The following is a 19,345-nucleotide window of genomic DNA, read 5'->3' as shown; positions in this document are numbered from 1 at the left end:
CATCATTGCTACACTATGCTGCTCTTCTCTGTTTCTGACAGTGGAAGTTTATACCTTATATGAAAGTTTTTTTGTAACAAACTATCGACTTTACACAATCAGCTATACGTCATAAGACTCCTGAAGAAGGCGCGAGCCAGCGCCGAAACACAGCTGTGTTGAGTCGTTGTCACTTCGCTTGCAATAAAGAATTGTTCCTTTATAGACGTCTCCTCCAAGAGCCTACCTTTCCTACTTCTTGGTTCTGCAACCTTTCAAGTAGGAACCGGTGTACCTGCACCCCTTTGGGGTGGTTTTCTTTGCTCAGACCTCAATTTATGAGCAGAACTTTTAAGCTAAACTAAGATAAATTTTCAACTGAAAATTATATCGTAGTGATAGGGTGAATCGGATTGGTGGAGGGGTAGCATTGTATATTAACGAGAGCCTTGAATCAAATAGATTGAAAATTCTGCAGGAAGCAAAACACTCCTTGGAATCACTGTGGATTGAAATTCCATGTGCAAAGGGGAAAAGGATAGTGATAGGAGTGTACTACCGTCCGCCTGGCCAGGACGAACAGACGGATGCGGAAATGTTAAAGGAAATCAGGGACGCAAACAAACTGGGCAACACAATAATAATGGGGGATTTCAATTACCCGCATATAGACTGGGGTAATGTAACATCTGTACACGCAAGGGACATAAGATTTCTTGATGAAATCAAGGACAGCTTCATGGAACAGCTAGTTCAGGAGCCGACAAGAGAAGGAAAAATACTAGACTTAGTCCTTAGTGGTGCTCATGATCTAGTGCAGGGGGTAACGATACGAGGGCCGCTTGATAACAGTGATCATAATATGATCGGTTTTGATATTGGCATTGAAGGAAGTGAAAGTAGGAAATCAAGTACGCTAGCGTTTAACTATAGAAAGGGTGATTACGACAAAATGAGAAAAATGGTGAAAAAAAGACTGAAAGGAGCAGCTCGCAGAGTAAAAAACTTGCATCAGGCGTGGATGCTGTTTAAAAACACCATCCTGGAGGTTCAGGACAAATATATTCCACGTATTAGAAAAAAGGGAAAAAAGACTAAACGTCAGCCGGCGTGGCTAAACAGTAAGATAAAGGAAATCATTAGAGCCAAAAAACAATCCTTCAGAAAGTGGAGAAGAGAACCAACTGAAAGTAACAGGATAGATCATAAGGAATGCCAAGTCAAATGCAAAGCGGAGATAAGGAGGGCAAAAAAGGACTTTGAGAAGAAATTAGCGTTGGAAGCAAAAATACATAGTAAAAACTTTTTTAGATACATTAAAAGCAGGAAACCGGCCAAAGAGTCGGTTGGGCCGCTGGACGAAAATGGTGTTAAAGGGGCGATCAAGGAGGACAAAGCCGTAGCGGAGAAATTAAATGAATTCTTTGCTTCGGTCTTCACCGAGGAGGATTTGGGGGGGACACCGGTGCCGGAAAGAATATTTGAAGCGGGGGAGTCGGAGAAACTAAACAAATTCTCTGTAACCTTGGAGGATGTAATGGGTCAGTTCAGCAAGCTGAAGAGTAGTAAATCACCGGGACCTGATGGTATTCATCCCAGAGTATTAATAGAACTAAAAATGAACTTGCGGAGCTACTGTTAGAAATATGCAATCTGTCCCTAAAATCGAGTGTAATACCGGAAGACTGGAGGGTAGCCAATGTTACTCCGATTTTTAAGAAAGGTTCCAGAGGAGATCCGGGAAATTATAGACCGGTGAGTCTGACGTCGGTGCCGGGCAAGATGGTGGAGGCTATTATTAAGAATAAAATTGCAGAGCATATACAAAAACATGGACTGATGAGACAAAGTCAGCACGGATTTAGTGAAGGGAAGTCTTGCCTCACCAATCTAATGCATTTTTTTGAGGGGGTAAGCAAACATGTGGACAATGGGGAGCCGGTTGATATTGTATATCTGGATTTTCAGAAGGCGTTTGACAAAGTGCCGCACGAAAGACTCCTGAAGAAATTGCAGAGTCATGGAATCGGAGGTAGGGTATTATTATGGATTAAGAACTGGTTGAAAGATAGGAAGCAGAGAGTAGGATTGCGTGGCCAGTATTCTCAGTGGAGGAGGGTAGTTAGTGGGGTCCCGCAGGGGTCTGTGCTGGGTCCGTTGCTTTTTAATGTATTTATAAATGACCTAGAGATGGGAATAACTAGTGAGGTAATTAAATTCGCCGATGACACAAAATTATTCAGGGTCGTCAAGTCGCAGGAGGAATGTGAACGATTACAGGAGGACCTTGCGAGACTGGGAGAATGGGCGTGCAAGTGGCAGATGAAGTTCAATGTTGACAAGTGCAAAGTGATGCATGTGGGTAAGAGGAACCCGAATTATAGCTACGTCTTGCAAGGTTCCGCGTTAGGAGTTACGGATCAAGAAAGGGATCTGGGTGTCGTCGTCGATGATACGCTGAAACCTTCTGCTCAGTGTGCTGCTGCGGCTAGGAAAGCGAATAGAATGTTGGGTGTTATTAAGAAGGGTATGGAGTCCAGGTGTGCGGATGTTATAATGCCGTTGTATCGCTCCATGGTGCGACCGCACCTGGAGTATTGTGTTCAGTACTGGTCTCCGTATCTCAAAAAAGATATAGTAGAATTGGAAAAGGTACAGCGAAGGGCGACGAAAATGATAGTGGGGATGGGACGACTTTCCTATGAAGAGAGGCTGAGAAGGCTAGGGCTTTTCAGCTTGGAGAAGAGACGGCTGAGGGGAGATATGATAGAAGTGTATAAAATAATGAGTGGAATGGATCGGGTGGATGTGAAGCGACTGTTCACGCTATCCAAAAATACTAGGACTAGAGGGCATGAGTTGAAGCTACAGTGTGGTAAATTTAAAACGAATCGGAGAAAATTTTTCTTCACCCAACGTGTAATTAGACTCTGGAATTCATTGCCGGAGAACGTGGTACGGGCGGTTAGCTTGACGGAGTTTAAAAAGGGGTTAGATAGATTCCTAAAGGACAAGTCCATAGACCGCTATTAAATGGACTGGAAAAATTCCTCATTTTTAGGTATAACTTGTCTGGAATGTTTTTACGTTTGGGGAGCGTGCCAGGTGCCCTTGACCTGGATTGGCCACTGTCGGTGACAGGATGCTGGGCTAGATGGACCTTTGGTCTTTCCCAGTATGGCACTACTTATGTACTTATGTTCGTAAGTCTGGCTGAAAATAGGGCACAAATTTAGGAGGCTAATTTAGGAGCTCAGTTGTCTAAATTTCGGGCTCTTTGAATATTGGGCTCATTGAGTTCAAAACTTGGTATAAATCAGTCAGGTGTTCCCAGTGGCGTTCCTAGGGGGGCTGACACCCGGGGCGGATCGCCGATGCGCCCCGTCCCCCGGGTGCAGCACCCCCCCGGAACAGCGCGACGCCACCCCCCGGCGAAAGAACCTCCGATCCCCCGGCAAAAGAACCCCCCCCCCGGGTGCACGCCGCTGGGGGGGGGGTGCCGCGCGCCTGCAGGCTCTTCGTTTTCATGCTCCCTCTGCCCCGGAACAGGAAGTAACCTGTTCTGGGGCAGAGGGAGCATGAAAACAAAGAGCCAACAGGTGCACGGCACCCCCCCCCCCAGCGGCGTGCACCCGGGGCGGACCGCCCCCACCGCCCCCCCTTGGTACGCCACTGGGTTTTCCAGAGAAATAAGCCCCCCAAAATATGCCCCATATTTCCTACTCTTCCAAACTCCCAAATTACACTTACCCCCCCCCAAAAAAAATCTACCCCCTTGCAACTGCCCCACAGCCCTGAAACAGTTCTCCACATGCAACTGCCACAGCACTCAGGCAAACAGCAAAGGCCAAACAAATCTTTATTGAATGAGTTCCAGTCCCGACGTGGCCACGTTTCGACAAAATGGGCTGCATCAGGGGATAATATTGACAACTAACCATGGAAAAACAATTTCTTCCCTGGAATCAACCAACATTCAAGATGACTTTACTTCTTAATCACTTCTCCGAGCCTTATTGTGGCAAAGCCACTCAGCTTCACAACTCAGCACTTCTTGGAGACAGACTACAGCAGAACACCAGCAAACTTAGCACATACTTTGTGTCCCCATTTTTAAGGGGGGGAGGCTGTGACATGTGCTCAGGACTCAGGAGATTCAGATTGCCAACAGTCTGCCTTTTTTCAGAAGTCAGCAGAAGTTTACACTAATATTCAGTAGATAGGAGGATGGGTAATATATGTGAAAGGGATCCTCAGGAGCTTAGCCTAGAATGGGTGGCAGAGCTGGTGGTTGGGAGGCGGGGCTAGTGTGGGCAGACATATACGGTCTGTGCCAGGGCTGGTGGTTGGGAGGCGGGGATAGGGCTGGCCAGACTTATAAGGTCTGTGCACTGAAGAGGACAGTACAAATAAAAAAAGTAGCACATATGAATTTATCTTCTTGGGCAGACTGGATGGACCGTGCAGGTCTTTTTCTGCCGTCATCTACTATGTTACTATGTTACTATGTGGACATTTTTCAGAGTTAAAAATTCTATCTGCGGGTCTCAGGTTCCCCCCCCCCCCCCCCCCATGTGAGTGAGCCTGCCTTTCTTGCTCCCATTGCAACTAGCAACAGAGACCAATGACATGGCGAGGAGGGAGGATATGGGGTCTGGGTTCTCCTTAATTTGGGTTCAGGCCCCCCCCCCAAATTGAGGCAATGTCTGTTTCTTTGGCTGGTGGGGCTCCCCAAACCCACCAGTGAAAGCGCTCCTCTATCGATGACCTGGCAGTTGGTAGTGGCCAATCCAGGACACAAGTACCTGGCAGAATCTCAAAGAGTAACAAGATTCCAGAACTCCAAAGAGTAACAAGATTCCAGAACCCCAAAGAGTAACAAGATTCTGGAATCCCAAAGAGTAATAAGATTCCGGAACCCCAAAGAGTAACAAGATTCCAGAATCTCAAAGAGTAACAAGATTCCAGAACTCCAAAGAGTAACAACATTCCGGAATCCCAAAGAGTAATAAGACTCCAGAATTCCAAAGAGTAACAAGATTCCAGAACCCCAAAGAGTGACAAGATTCCGGAATCCCAAAGAGTAATAAGATTCTGGAACCCCAAAGAGTAACAAGATTCCAGATTCTCAAAGAGTAACAAGGCTCCAGAATCTCAAAGAGTAACAAGATTCCAGAACTCCAAAGAGTAACAAAATTCTGGAATCCCAAATAGTAGCAACATTCCAAGCTACTGGTCCCAGGGTAAACAGTGGCTTCCCCATGTCTGTCTCAATAGTAGAGTATGCACTTTTCCTCCAGGCACCCTCTGGCAGTGAGTTCCAGAGCGTAACTATTCTTTGAGTGAAAAAATATTTCCTCCTATTTATTTTACAACTATTTCCATGTAACCCTTAGCACCTCCTAAGTAGGAGGTGGTAAATGCTTCTGTGCTAATTTTCTTATATGGCCGCGCATTAATGCTAACAACACATGGCCAGAAATGCAACAAGATTTTAAAAAGTCCTTTTTGACGGCCACGCTAGGTACGGGCTTAGCATGTGGGAAAGATCTGCATTAAGATGCGATAAACCCATTTACTAGTGAAGTTTAGTCATAGAACCCCTTGGGGCCCGATGTTCAAAGTGATTTAAAGGGCCAGTGAGGCTCCTGGCTGGAGATTTTCAGTGTTGCTTAACCAGATAGTTTGGGGGTGGAGTCAGCACTTAACCAGCTAAGATAAACAATTAGCATAAGTAAAAGTCAGTCCTATCTTTATGCGGTTCTTTATAACCGGTTAAGTGCGGAATACCACATGGGATGATCAGAAGCAAACGCCGGCGCTAGAGGCTGTTAGCACCATACTAGCGCCGGCGTTTGCTAACGCTCCATGATCAGAGCCCTCGAGCGCGTGAAACAATGGCCTGGAGGGCTCTGAACGCAAGTAGCATGCAAATGCATGCTAAACAAGGCATTAGGTATTCCTCCCCATTGATCAGCGGTCAGCGCGCCAAGGATTGGGTCGCTGGCTGCGGCAAACCCTACGCCAGCTTCAAGCTGGCGTTAGGGTTTGCAGATCATTGGGAAGGAATGGTGAGCCCTGTCCAGCATGCATTCCCCCCAACAACAAACCTGCCAGCGACAGGGGGCTGGAGTGGAGGTCCGGCGGACCTCCGGTCCCCCGGCGATCCCCCCCCTGGGTTCAGGGAGGGCTGGAGATCCAGTGGGTCTCCAGCCCCCCTAACTCTCCCCACAAAGGTGACCAACCAACCCCCCCCCCCCCAGCGACAGGGGTGCTGGAGGTCCACTGGACCTCTGGCCCCCCCCCCAGGTTCAGGGAGGGCTGGAGATCCGGTGGGTCTCCAGCCCCCCAAGTCCCCCAGCGAGGGATCCCTGGTGGTCCAGCCCCCCTACCTTGTGTGTTGGAGGAGGGAGGGTAGCCTGCCTCCCTCCTCGTCCTGCGACGCCATAAAATGGCAGTGCCCAGCCCTGCCCAGTGTATCCTGGGATGCGCTGGGCAGGGCTATACACCATATAAGGGAGGGGGGTTGGTTGGTCACCCACCTGGGGGGAGGATCGTCGTGGGGACCGGACCTCCAGCCCCCATTGCTCGGGGCAGGGGTAGTGGGGGCCTGGTGGTCCCATGGACCTCCAGCCCCTGTGTTTGACAGGTTTGGGCTTTTGACAGCCCAGACCTGTCAAACAAGTGCGGGAGGATTGTGCTGAGCGCATGCTCAGGTACAATTCTCCCGCACTTCTACCCCTTGATCAGAGATAATTGCGTGCTTAAATTTGCATGCAATTATCTCTGATCATCGGTGCGGTAAAGCCCGGTGCTGTTCCAGCGCTATTTTAGAGCGCTGTTTGGAACAGCGCGGGGCTTTTGATCATCTGCTTGGGGGGGTCTTTTACCAAGCTGTGGGTAGAAGGGGCTCTAGCAGTGGCATCTGTATGTGGATTTGCCATGCACTGAGGCCTCCTTTTATTGCAGCGCTAACAGCTCCCATGCTACCCACCGCGGCACTACTGAGAGGTCACCTTGGAGGACGAGTGCACAGACCAGTGCTGTAATCACAGCTTTAGATCGTTACCTCCTGTGAGCAGTTAGGGTGGAGCTATTTCAATTATTCTACCCCTCTCGCCCGCTTTTCTATCACGATTGTAGTTCTCGGCATACCAAGGGGGGGGGGGGGGGAGCGGTGGATCTCTCATTTCTTAAAGTTCCCACAGACTGGGAACACCCATGCCCCTCCCCCCTCCCGGTGGGGAGTGCCAGAAAAGGTATTGCTAGGAGGAGGCAAATAGAATTAGATTTGCATCAACTTAGTATCAATCAGCAATTTTGTTGGATTATTTGTAGTAAATAATTAGCAGATTTTAGTACACACAGCTTCAGCTTTAGAAATGTTAATTTCTTTCTTCATCTCTCTCTCATTCACCCCTGAATAATTCACTGCTGAGTCACTTTAAAGTTGAAGTAACAAAACATCTGTTTACTCACAGTTTGTAGTTAGATTATAATCAGACAGGCTTATATTTACATATTACTATACATTTGTCTTATCAGCTCCTTCCATGTGCTTAGATGGTAATGGATGCTCACACCACCATAGATCCTCTCAGGTTAGGAGAGATCACGAGCTCCATGTGCTCCATGTGCTGCATGTGCTGCATCTAACCCCCAACAGGAAGTTGCATAGCTGTGTGACCTCTCTAAGTAATTCACATCAGAGGTCACAGAGTAATCACAGAGAAATAATAGGTGACAGGCAATGCATGTAAAATACAATTACATTCCAACAAACCCCTTCTCATGCATAACTGTCATGCAATTATTTATTCATACAAAGTCCAAGCTTTATACGCAGATTCACAAGATGTTCTCTGGGTAACGGTTTGGTCATGATGTCAGCTGTCATCTCACTGGTGTGACAATAGTGTAGACTGATGACCCCTTCTTTCGCCAACTCTCGCACGTTGTGGTATTTCGTTGCGATGTGCTTGGTGCGTGACTGAACCTTGTCATTCTGTGACAGTCTGATGCAGCTCTGATTATCTTCCATTATCTGGATTGGTCTCTGCTCAGCTATTCCGAAATCCAGCATAAGTTTTTCAATCCACATCAGTTCTCTGCACGCTTCCGATACGGCCACGTATTCAGCTTCTGTAGAAGACAAACTCACAATACTTTGTTTATGACTGGCCCATGAAATTTGTACATTTCCATACATAAACACATATCCACTTGTGGATTTATAATCAGAATGATCCCCTGCCCAATCTGAATCACAGTAACATATTAGTTTTGGATTACTATTGGCTGAAATCTTTAATTTACAATCAATGGTACCCTTTAAATACCTTACCATCCTTTTAACTGCAGTCCAATCTGATTTGGTAGGTGAGCTGACCCTTCTGCTCAAAATTCCTACTGCATTTGCTATATCAGCCCTGTATGTGGTAGCTAGATATAAAAGCTTACCTATGGCTGATCTATATTGGATGTTATCTGGTAAAGGTTCTCTTACTGTTTCATCCTTCAGAAAATCAGTGATCATGGGAGTGCTTACAACTTGGGCATCTTGCATACCTAAACTTTCAATAAGCTCATTTATTTTCTGCTTCTGGCTTAGAAGATAAGAACCATCATTTTGTTTCTCAATTTCTATACCAAGATAGTATGACACATTACCCAGTTCTTTTATCTCAACATTGAGGTTTAAACATTTTACAATGTCCTTGTACTCTTGCTCACTTTTGCTTGCAATGAGCAGATCATCAACAAAAGCTAAAATGTATGCATATTGTCCATTTCTGCACCTAGTGTACAAACATTTATCTGCTTCACCTTGCTTAAATCCTAAATTTGTCAATATTTCATGCAATTTATCATTCCAACATTTTGCACTTTGCTTTAATCCATAAAGACCTTTGTTTAATTTACACACTAGCTGTCTTTGTTTTGTATTTATGAAACCTGTTGGCTGTTCCATGTACAAATCTTCAGTTATATCTCCGTGAAGAAACGCTGTTTTCACATCAATGTGGTTGACTTGCATGCCTTTTGAGACTGCAATGCTCAGAAGTGTTCTGATTGTCGTGTGTTTCACTACAGGTGCAAACACTTCATCAAAATCTTCTCCATATTTTTGAAGATATCCCTTTGCCACTAATCTGGCTTTATACCTTTCCACTTTTCCTTGTGCATTCCTTTTTAACTTGAATACCCATTTGCATCCTATAGCTTTCTTGCCAGGAGGTAATTTTGTAAGAATCCAAGTATTATTTTTATCCAATGCATCAATTTCTTCTTGTGCAGCTTTATGCCATTCAGCAGCTTCTTCTGCTGGCATTTTCTCAATCTCATCCCATGTTAAGGGCTCTTGAGCTTCTGCTGACTTTGTTAGGTAAGACAGTCTTGGGGGTGGAACACCTTTGTTTTCCCTGGATGAGCGTCTGACAACAGGTTGGTCTGACCTTTCTGCATCCTCTATATCTGAGAGTTCTTCTCCAATTGATTCCCCTTCTCCAACTGTACTGTCTTCTTCAATGATCCTTTCTGTGTCTGCTTCCTCTGCCTGTTCCTCGTTAGATACAGATGAGTTGCTTTCAGACATCTGCCTTGGTATGGCATTTATATACACTGGCATGTCTATTATGGTTCTAGTTTCATATTCTGGATGATAAGGCTCATCTGGGATAATCCAGCCTTTATCAACCCTCTTGTTTTCATCAAAATATGTAACATGTCTTATGCCAACAATGCCAGTTTTCAGATTCAAAATTCTATATCCTTTGTGTCCTGGAGCATAGCCAACTAAAATGCCCCTTTCTGTTGTGGAATCCAGCTTATGCCTTCTTTGCTTTGGTACATGAGCATATGCTGTACTTCCAAATGTTCTTATGTGTGACAGGTTTGGCTTCCTACCATGCCATGTCTCATGTGGTGTGCGCTCAGCGCCTTTAGTTGGCATTCTGTTTTGTAGGTACACTGCTGTGAGAATGGCTTCCCCCCATAGTCTTTTAGGGAGATTGCTATCTGACAGCATACATCTGGTCATTTCCACAAGTGACCTAAATTTTCTCTCTGCAACAGAATTTTGCTCTGGTGTATAAGCTACTGTTGTGATATGCTGAATGCCTTCTTGTTCTAGAAATGTGCGCATGCTTTGTGAAGTGAACTCACCACCATTGTCGGTCTGAAGAACCTTTGGTTTTCTTTCAAATTTATTGCTCACCATGGCTACGTATTTCTTCAGCATGTCTGTGACTTGACTTTTTTCTTTCAGCAAATAGGCCACACAATATCTAGAGAAATCATCCAAGAATATTAGCACAAATCTGTTATTTCCCAATGATGGGATATTAAACGGTCCACATAAGTCACTGTGTATTAAGTCCAGCACTTTATTACTCCTATTTCCTGTGTATGCAGGAAATGAGGGTCTCACACCCTTTTGAGTAACACAGTCTATGCATTTCTCCATTTTACCAGCATCTGCACTTATCTGAATGCCGGTGGCTAGTTGCCCACTGTGAAGATCCTGGATCACCTTAGAATCACGATGTCCCAGGCGGCGGTGCCAGATTTCCAGACTACATTTTCCATCATTCTTCCTTACTTGCGCCATATGTGAGGCTTCACCTGAAATGCTCAGTTTATAAACATCATTATGCATAAAAGCTTCAGCATACACTTCATCATTTTTAGAGATTGTGCACTTACTGTTTTCAAAATGAATCACAAATCCCTTCTTATCTAATGTAGATACACTAAGCATATTGCAAACTGCTTGGGGAATATACAAGACATCACTTACAGGAATTTCTTTAACTTCATTAGACACTTTGCATTTTAAGAATCCAATACCTTTTGCTTGGATCTTAGCAGTCCCTGCGTTTGCAGTTTTAAGAATACCTTCCTCTGGACACATTTCCTGAAAGAAATCCTTACAATTGGTTAAATGGCATGTGCTCCCTGAATCCAAAATCCAAGTACTTTCATTTGAATTATTATTTACCATAGTCAAAGATTTTTCTGCCATTAGAAAGCCCTTGTGTTTATCTTTGTCCTTCATACATTTCCTGGTTTGAAAATTCTTTAGTTCCATTGGCTTAGGTGAGCTAGAGGGAGTGTTTTGTGTTTCCTTACACCATTTAGATACATGTCCCTCCTTTCCACATGAGTAGCAAATCAGCTTGCCCTTGGGTGGAGTTTTCCCATAGCTCCGCCTTCCTCTGTTCTTTGCCAAGAAATTTGTTTCATTTCTCTCTGACTTGCTTTGAGAACACATCTCCTCAGAATCATTTATTATGCATTCCTGCCTTAGTTTTGATGTTGCCTGTTCAAAAGATTGCCCTTCAATGGCCTCATTTACAGACCTAAAAACATCAAACTTCTTTGATAGTGAGGTAAAAAGAAATGCTCTTTTCAATGCATCACACATGGGAATTCCAGAAAGTTCTAACTTTTGAAATGAAGACATAAGATGCATAATGTGATCATTACATTTACTTTTATCCCTTAATTTGGTTTCATTCAACTCTGCTAACCAAATTGGTTGCTGCTTTGCATATGTAGTTGCATACATAGTTCTCAGTTTATATAAAATGTCCTTTGGTGTATCTTTTCCCTCCACTAATATGGCTTGTTTCTCTGAGAGAGCTTCCAAAAGCATGCACTTCACATAATAGTTTGCATTGTCCCATTCAGCCATATTTTCAGCTGTTCTGTCTTGGTCTAAGCATATATTTAATCTTTTTGCTCGAAGGAGACATATGAATCTTAATTCCCACTGCCGATAATTAAACTCAGTTAATTTAGGCACCTTGAGAGAATAGAAAAATAGTGAATTTCTTCCCTCAGCCATTTTCTTAGCCTTCTGTCTGCTGTGTGGGGGGAGAGAGAGACAGACTGAATCTTTCCTTTAAAACTTAAGAGAAAAATGTGGCCTTTTTTTCTGCCTGGTAATATTTCTCTTCTTTTTCAATTCCTGGACCTGGGCCCATAACCCTTTTGTTGGATTATTTGTAGTAAATAATTAGCAGATTTTAGTACACACAGCTTCAGCTTTAGAAATGTTAATTTCTTTCTTCATCTCTCTCTCATTCACCCCTGAATAATTCACTGCTGAGTCACTTTAAAGTTGAAGTAACAAAACATCTGTTTACTCACAGTTTGTAGTTAGATTATAATCAGACAGGCTTATATTTACATATTACTATACATTTGTCTTATCAGCTCCTTCCATGTGCTTAGATGGTAATGGATGCTCACACCACCATAGATCCTCTCAGGTTAGGAGAGATCACGAGCTCCATGTGCTCCATGTGCTGCATGTGCTGCATCTAATCCCCAACAGGAAGTTGCATAGCTGTGTGACCTCTCTAAGTAATTCACATCAGAGGTCACAGAGTAATCACAGAGAAATAATAGGTGACAGGCAATGCATGTAAAATACAATTACATTCCAACAAATTTATTTTCTGTAGGTGTTACATATTGTGAACAGTGTGTTAAGGGCAGGGCCGCCGAGAGACTGGGCCAGACCCGGGACAAGGCCGCCCCGGGCCCCCCCCCCCACCCCATGTCGCCGGGACCTCTCTCCACCCCCAGGCCCTCTGCACTGACCTTAAGCGCCTGACCTTCGAAGGCACAGCAAGCAGCGGCAGACCACTCCTTCCTTCTGTGTCACGACTCCCGCCCTCGCGGAAGTTACGTCAGGCAAGGGCGGGACACGAAAGGAAGGAGTGGTCTGCCACTGCTTGCTGCGCCTTCGAAGGTGAGGCGCTTAACTTCAATGCCAGGGAGCGACCAATTTACTTCAATTCTTTGAAGGAGTGAACAAACATGTGGACAAAGGGGAGTCGGTTGATATTGTGTATCTGGATTTTCAAAAGGCGTTTGACAAGGTACCTCATGAAAGGCTAAAGAGGAAATTGGAGGGTCATGGGATAGGAGGAAATGTCCTATTGTGGATTAAAAACTGGTTGAAGGATAGGAAACAGAGAGTGGGGTTAAATGGGCAGTATTCACAATGGAGAAGGGTAGTTAGTGGGGTTCCTCAGGGGTCTGTGCTAGGACCGCTGCTTTTTAATATATTTATAAATGATTTAGAGATGAAAGTAACTAGCGAGGTAATTACATTTGCTGATGACACAAAGTTATTCAAAGTCGTTAACTCGCGACAGGATTGTGAAAAATTACAGAAGGACCTTATGAGACTGGGAGACTGGGTGGCTAAATGGCAGATGATGTTTAACGTGAGCAAGTGCAAGGTGATGCATGTGGGAAAAAAGAACCCGAATTATAGCTACGTCATGCAAGGTTCCACGTTAGGAGTTACGGACCAAGAAAGGGATCTGGGTGTCGTCGTCGATAATACACTGAAACCTTCTGCTCAGTGTGCTGCTGCGGCTAAGAAAGCGAATAGAATGTTGGGTATTATTAGGAAAGGTATGGAAAACAGGTTTGAGGATGTTATAATGCCGTTGTATCGCTCCATGGTGCGACCGCACCTTGAGTATTGTGTTCAATTCTGGTCGCCGCATCTCAAGAAAGATATAGTAGAACTGGAAAAGGTGCAGCGAAGGGCGACTAAAATGATAGCGGGGATGGGACGACTTCCCTATGAAGAAAGACTAAGGAGGCTAGGGCTATACAGCTTGGAGAAGAGACGGCTGAGGGGAGACATGATAGAGGTATATAAAATAATGAGTGGAGTGGAACAGGTGGATGTGAAGCGTCTGTTCACGCTTTCCAAAAATACTAGGACTAGGGGGCATGCGATGAAACTACAGTGTAGTAAATTTAAAACAAATCAGAGAAAAGTTTTCTTCACCCAACATGTAATTAAACTCTGGAATTCGTTGCCGGAGAAAGTGGTGAAGGTGGTTAGCTTAGCAGAGTTTAAAAAGGGGTTGGACGGATTCCTAAAGGACAAGTCCATAAACCGCTACTAAACGGACTTGGAAAAATCCAAAATTCCAGGAATAACATGTATAGAATGTTTGTACGTTTGGGAAGCTTGCCAGGTGCCCTTGGCCTGGATTGGCCGCTGTCGTGGACAGGATGCTGGGCTCGATGGACCCTTGGTCTTTTCCCAGTATGGCATTACTTATGTACTTATGACAGAGGGCGGGCGGGCCGGACTGCGACGGCGGCGCCAGGCCCCCCCCCCCCCCTCCAGAGGTCCGGGCCCAGGGGAATTTTGTCCCCCCTGTCCCCCCCTCTCGGCGGCCCTGGTTAAGGGACCCTTGTCAGCCCTCCCCACCGCTCCCATTGAGGGGCAAAGGTATTAGAGGCTCCCATACGAAAGTCTTGGCTTAGTGCTTACTGCTTTAATTTAGTAGATGAATAAACTTCAGCTCCCATGTCCTCTTGTCCTTCTTTCCTGCCTGCGAAATAAAACGGATAAACTGGAGACAGGGACTTCTATCAGGGAAAAGGGCGTCGCAAATGGGATTGGGGTTAGGGTTGGCTATAGTGTATCACTGTCACTGTTACAAGAGTGTGTTGGCTGCAGGATTGGATGTAGTGTATCAGTCCATGGTGCGACTGCACCTCAAATATTGTGTTCAATTCTGGTCACCGCATATCAAAAAAGATATAGTGGGATTAGAAAAGGTGCAGGGAAGGGTGACGAAAATGATAAAGGGGATGGGACGACTTCCCTATAAGGAAAGGCTAAAGCGGCTAGGGCTCTTCAGCATGGAGATGATAGGGCTGAGGGGAGACACAATAGAGGTCTATAAAATAATGAGTGGAGTGGAACAGGCAGACGTGAAGCATCTGTTTACGCTTTCCAAAAATACTAGGACTAGGGGGCATGCGATGAAGTTACAAAGTAGTAAATTTAATACGAATCGGAGAAACCTTTTCTTCACTTAACGTGTAATTAAATTCAGGAATTCATTGCCAGAAAATGTGGTAAAGGCGGTTAGCTTAGCAGGGTTTAAAAAAGGTTTGGACAGCTTCCTAAAGGAAAAGTCCATAGACCATTATTAAATTGCACTTGGGGAAAATCCTCTATTTCTGGGATAAGCGCATAAAATGTTTTGTACTTTTTTGGGGATGTTGCCAGGTATTTGGAACCTGGATTGGCCACTGTTGGAAACAGGATGCTGGGCTTGATGGACCTTTGGTCTGTCCCAGTGTGGCAACAGTTATGTACTTATGTGCTTGGGATTCTGAATGGAATCTTGCTACTCTTTGGGGTTCCACATGGAATGTTGCTACACTTTGAAATTCTGCATGGAACCTTGTTATTCTTTAGAATTCTAGAATCTTGTTACTCATTGGGGTTCTACATGGAACGTTGCTACTGTTTGGGTTTCTGCCAGGTATTTGTGACCTGGATTGGCCAATGCTGGAAACAGGATGCTGGGCTCGATGGACCTTTGGTCTGTCCCAGTATGGCAATACTTATGCACTTATGAGTGTGTTGGTTGTAGGATCGGAAATAGTGTGTTGCTATCACAGGGGCATTTCAGCATTAGGGTTGGATATAATGTATCGCTGGTGGCTCAGGCTGTTTGGTTGCACCTCTTCATCCTGTGGAAAAGGAATTTTTCACCGGATAAAGAAGACACTGTGGCTGGATTTGCTGCTGAATGATTCCTGTTCTGTGCTGTAGGGAAGGGACGTGTGTGCGTAAGTCTTGCATCGTTCTTACAATTACACAAATCAGCTATGAGCTGGAATCTGATGCAGATTAATGCTTCCAGCCCCGGTTCCGGCTGATCCAGCAGAACAAAACACAGTAGCAGAAGGTGCAACAGCTGGAGAAAGTTTCACAATCTGATCTTTCCACTTCCTCAACCACATCTGTAACTCTCTTGATTACAATTGAGAAAAGGGTGCAGTAGCTTATGAAGTGCTCTTGAAACAAAGCCATGTGCTGTTCTTGGGTTCTAACAGTACCAGAACCGAGCTATCTGACTGGATTGGAGCAGATCTCACGCACCTCTGCTTTCCTGGGGGAGCCCTTACTATAGCGGCTTCTGTGCTAACCCGGTGCTGCCTGATTACCTCTAGGTAAGCCTCCGGCACTAAAAAATATTTTCCCAGCACTTGAAATGGCACGTGGCAGTCCAGCGGAAGGGCTGATTTGCTGCGCACCAATACTGCGGTAGCCCTTCCGTGGCTTTGTAAAACAGGCCCTTTTTGCACTTTAACCCATTGCCGGTTAAAGTGCTGAATATTGCACTTAACTAGTTATGGTTTAAGTGGCTCCAGTGACCCAGATATTCAATGCCAGTGCCCAGAACAACACTGATCGCTGCTATCAGGCCCACTGTAGATACCCTGGGCTCTGTTGTAGACTGTAAGCCCTTCAGGGCAGGAGCATAGAGATCATTGGGACACTGATGCTTCTCTTTGAACAATCCAGTTTCTTAAAGGGAAAGGAAAATGAAACTTGATACACTGCCTTTCTGTAACTACATTCAAAGTGGTTGACATATATTCAGGTACTTATTTTGTACCTGGGGCAATGGAGGGTTAAGTGACTTGCCCAGAGTCATGAGGAGCTGCAGTGGGAATTGAACCCAGTTCCCCAGAATCAGCGTCTGCTGCACTAACCACTAGGCTACTCCTCCACTAGCAACATGCCATGTAAAAGTCGGCCCTTGCACATCAGCAATGCGGCCACGCAGGCTTCTGTTTCTGTGAGTCTGACGTCCTGCACTTCAGTACTTAGCTTGCGATTCTAGACAGCACAGCACAGAATTGACAGATGAACAGAAGCAGGACGTGGGCAGCCCTCTCACTGAGTTAGTTAGTTATAAAACTTTATGTACCCTCTTTTGGCAAATGCATTGTTATTCAAGATGGTGAGCATTTTATGGAGATATAGAAGATGTCCAAGTACCAAGAAATGCAATCAGAAACCAAGACAATGTTGCAGAAAGATAGAGAAATATTTTCCATTGTTATGAATTGAGAGAAGTCCAGAGATACTTGCTACAAGGACTACAGATAGTAGCATAGATATCCAGTAGGAGACACCATTGTCAAGTTCTCTGACTAGGCAGGTGCTTTAGTACATAAGTATTGCCACACTGGGACAGACCTGTGGTCCATCAAGCCCAGTATCCTGTTTCCAACAGTGGCCAATCCAGGTCACAAGTACCTGGCAGAAACCCAAACAGTAGCAACATTCCATGTAGAACCCCAAAGAGTAGCAAGATTCCATTCAGAATTCCAAGTACATAAGTACAAAGGTCCATCAAGCCCAGCATCCTGCTTCCAACAGTGGCCAATCCAGGTCACAAGTACCTGGCAGAAACCCAAAAAAACTCAATACATTTTATGCTGCTTATTTCCAGAAATAGCAGTGGATTTTCCCCAAGTCAATTTAATAATGTTCTATGGACCTTTCCTTTAGGAAGCCGTCCAGATGCTTTTTAAACCCTGCTAAGCTAACCGCCTTTACCACATTCTCTGGCAACGAATTCCAGTCCAGAAACGTGTTAAAGTTCTTTGAGAGAAGCTTCCTCCCCTGGTGTAGGAGTGGCTGGGGCCCACCCATTTAGGGCTCAGGCCCACCCAACAGTAGCACATGTTTAGTGGTAGCTGGTGGGATCCCAAGCTCGGCCAGCTGAAGACTGCCAAGGTGGAAAGAAGCGTTTTCCCACCAGCTGAGATATTTTTTGGGTTGTGGTTGGGGGAGGGAACAATTGGTGCCCACCTACTTCTTCCCTTTGCCCACCCAAAATCTGTAGTCTGGCTACGCCCCTGTTTTCTATAAAGGATCATGCATATAGCGCACTCATGTAACAGGGTATTCAAAGCTGTGCACCTAGCAACACGGTCTCATAGAAAGCAGGGGCTAAAATGTGCCCTCTCACCTCGGGCTCTGGATCCCCCTCCCACCGGTCTGGCTATACTCCTGCTCCTGAGGCAGGCCTTTGTGGCCGAAACACGATTTATGTCAAGTCCATTGCATATTTTGAATAAAATGTCTGATGTGAACTGAGTCCATTGGACGCTTTGCTTTGATATAATCTTTTGTGTCACCTTCGCTGCTTTTGCCTGCTTGTTCGACCTGTGCGAGGGTTTTTGTTCTTCTGTTCTTGTCGATATCCGGATAGTGCCGTGGGCAGAGCGAGGCATCCAGGCAGTGACCGGATAACTATCCGAATAAAGTTAGCCCAGCAGAAAGGCTGTCCAATTAACAATCCAGATGGCAGACTGAATACCACCAAGATGCACTGAAGCAGATATTCAGCATTGGCCCTTATCCAGCTACTGGCACTGAAACTTTGCAATTAATTCAGCATTTGGAAAAAAATGCTGAACAATATCAGCTGCTTAGATAATAAGCATTTCAGGAGTGGAGGAGTGGCCTAGTGGTTAGAGCACTGGTCATGTAATCCAGAGGTGGCCAGTTCAAATCTCACTGCTCTTTGTGATCTTGGGCAAGTCACTTAACCCTCCATTGCCTCAGGTACAAACTTAGATTGTGAGCCCTCCTGGGACAGAGAAATATCCAGAGTACCTGAATGTAACTCACCTTGAGCTACTACTGAAAAAGGTGTGAGCAAAATCTAAATAAATAAACATTCCCTGTAGAATCCCAAATAGGAGGAGTGGCCTAGTGGTTAGAGCACTAGTCTTACAATCCAGAGGTGGCCGGTTCAATTCCCACTGCTGCTCCTTGTGATCTTGGAGAAGTGGCCTAATGGTTAGTGTAGTGGGTTGCAGACCTGGGGAACTGGGTTCAATTCCAACTGCTGCCTGATGGTCACCAGTGGGCTGAGATCCTGGGGAACCGGGTTCAATTCCCTCCGCAGCTTCATGCGACCCTGGGCAAGTCAGTTAACCCTCTTTTGCCCCTAGTACAACATACTACTTAAATTGTGAGCCCCTCTAGAGACAGACCCAGTACCTGTAAAATGAAACTGTAAACCACTGAGGTCTAAGTGGTACATAAATACTTAAAAATAAAAAACACAGTTAACCCTCTGTTGCCTCAGGTACAAACTTAGATTGTGAGCCCTCATGGGCCAGAGAAATACCCAGTGTACCTGAATGTAACTCACCTTGAGCTACTACTGAAAAAGGTGTGAGCAAAATCCAAATAAAGAAATAGCAACATTCCATATACAATCTCTCTGGAGTGGAGGAGTGGCCAAGTGGTTAGAGCACTGGTCATGTAATCCAGAGGTGGCTGGTTCAAATCCCACTGCTGCTCCTTGTAATCTTGGGCAAGTCATTTAATCCTCCATTGCCTCAGGTACAAACTTAGATTGTGAGCCCTCCTGGGACAGAGAAATATCCAGAGTACCTGAATGTAATTCACCTTGAGGCTCAGGGTGTAGCCAGACACCCAATTTTGGGTGGGCCTGGGCCCAAGATGGGTGGGCAGAAGAACCTTGCCCCGTCC

Source organism: Microcaecilia unicolor, chromosome 1 (assembly GCF_901765095.1).
Source record: "Microcaecilia unicolor chromosome 1, aMicUni1.1, whole genome shotgun sequence".
Lineage (NCBI taxonomy): Eukaryota > Metazoa > Chordata > Amphibia > Gymnophiona > Siphonopidae > Microcaecilia > Microcaecilia unicolor.
Note: the sequence above shows the minus strand (reverse complement) of the source record.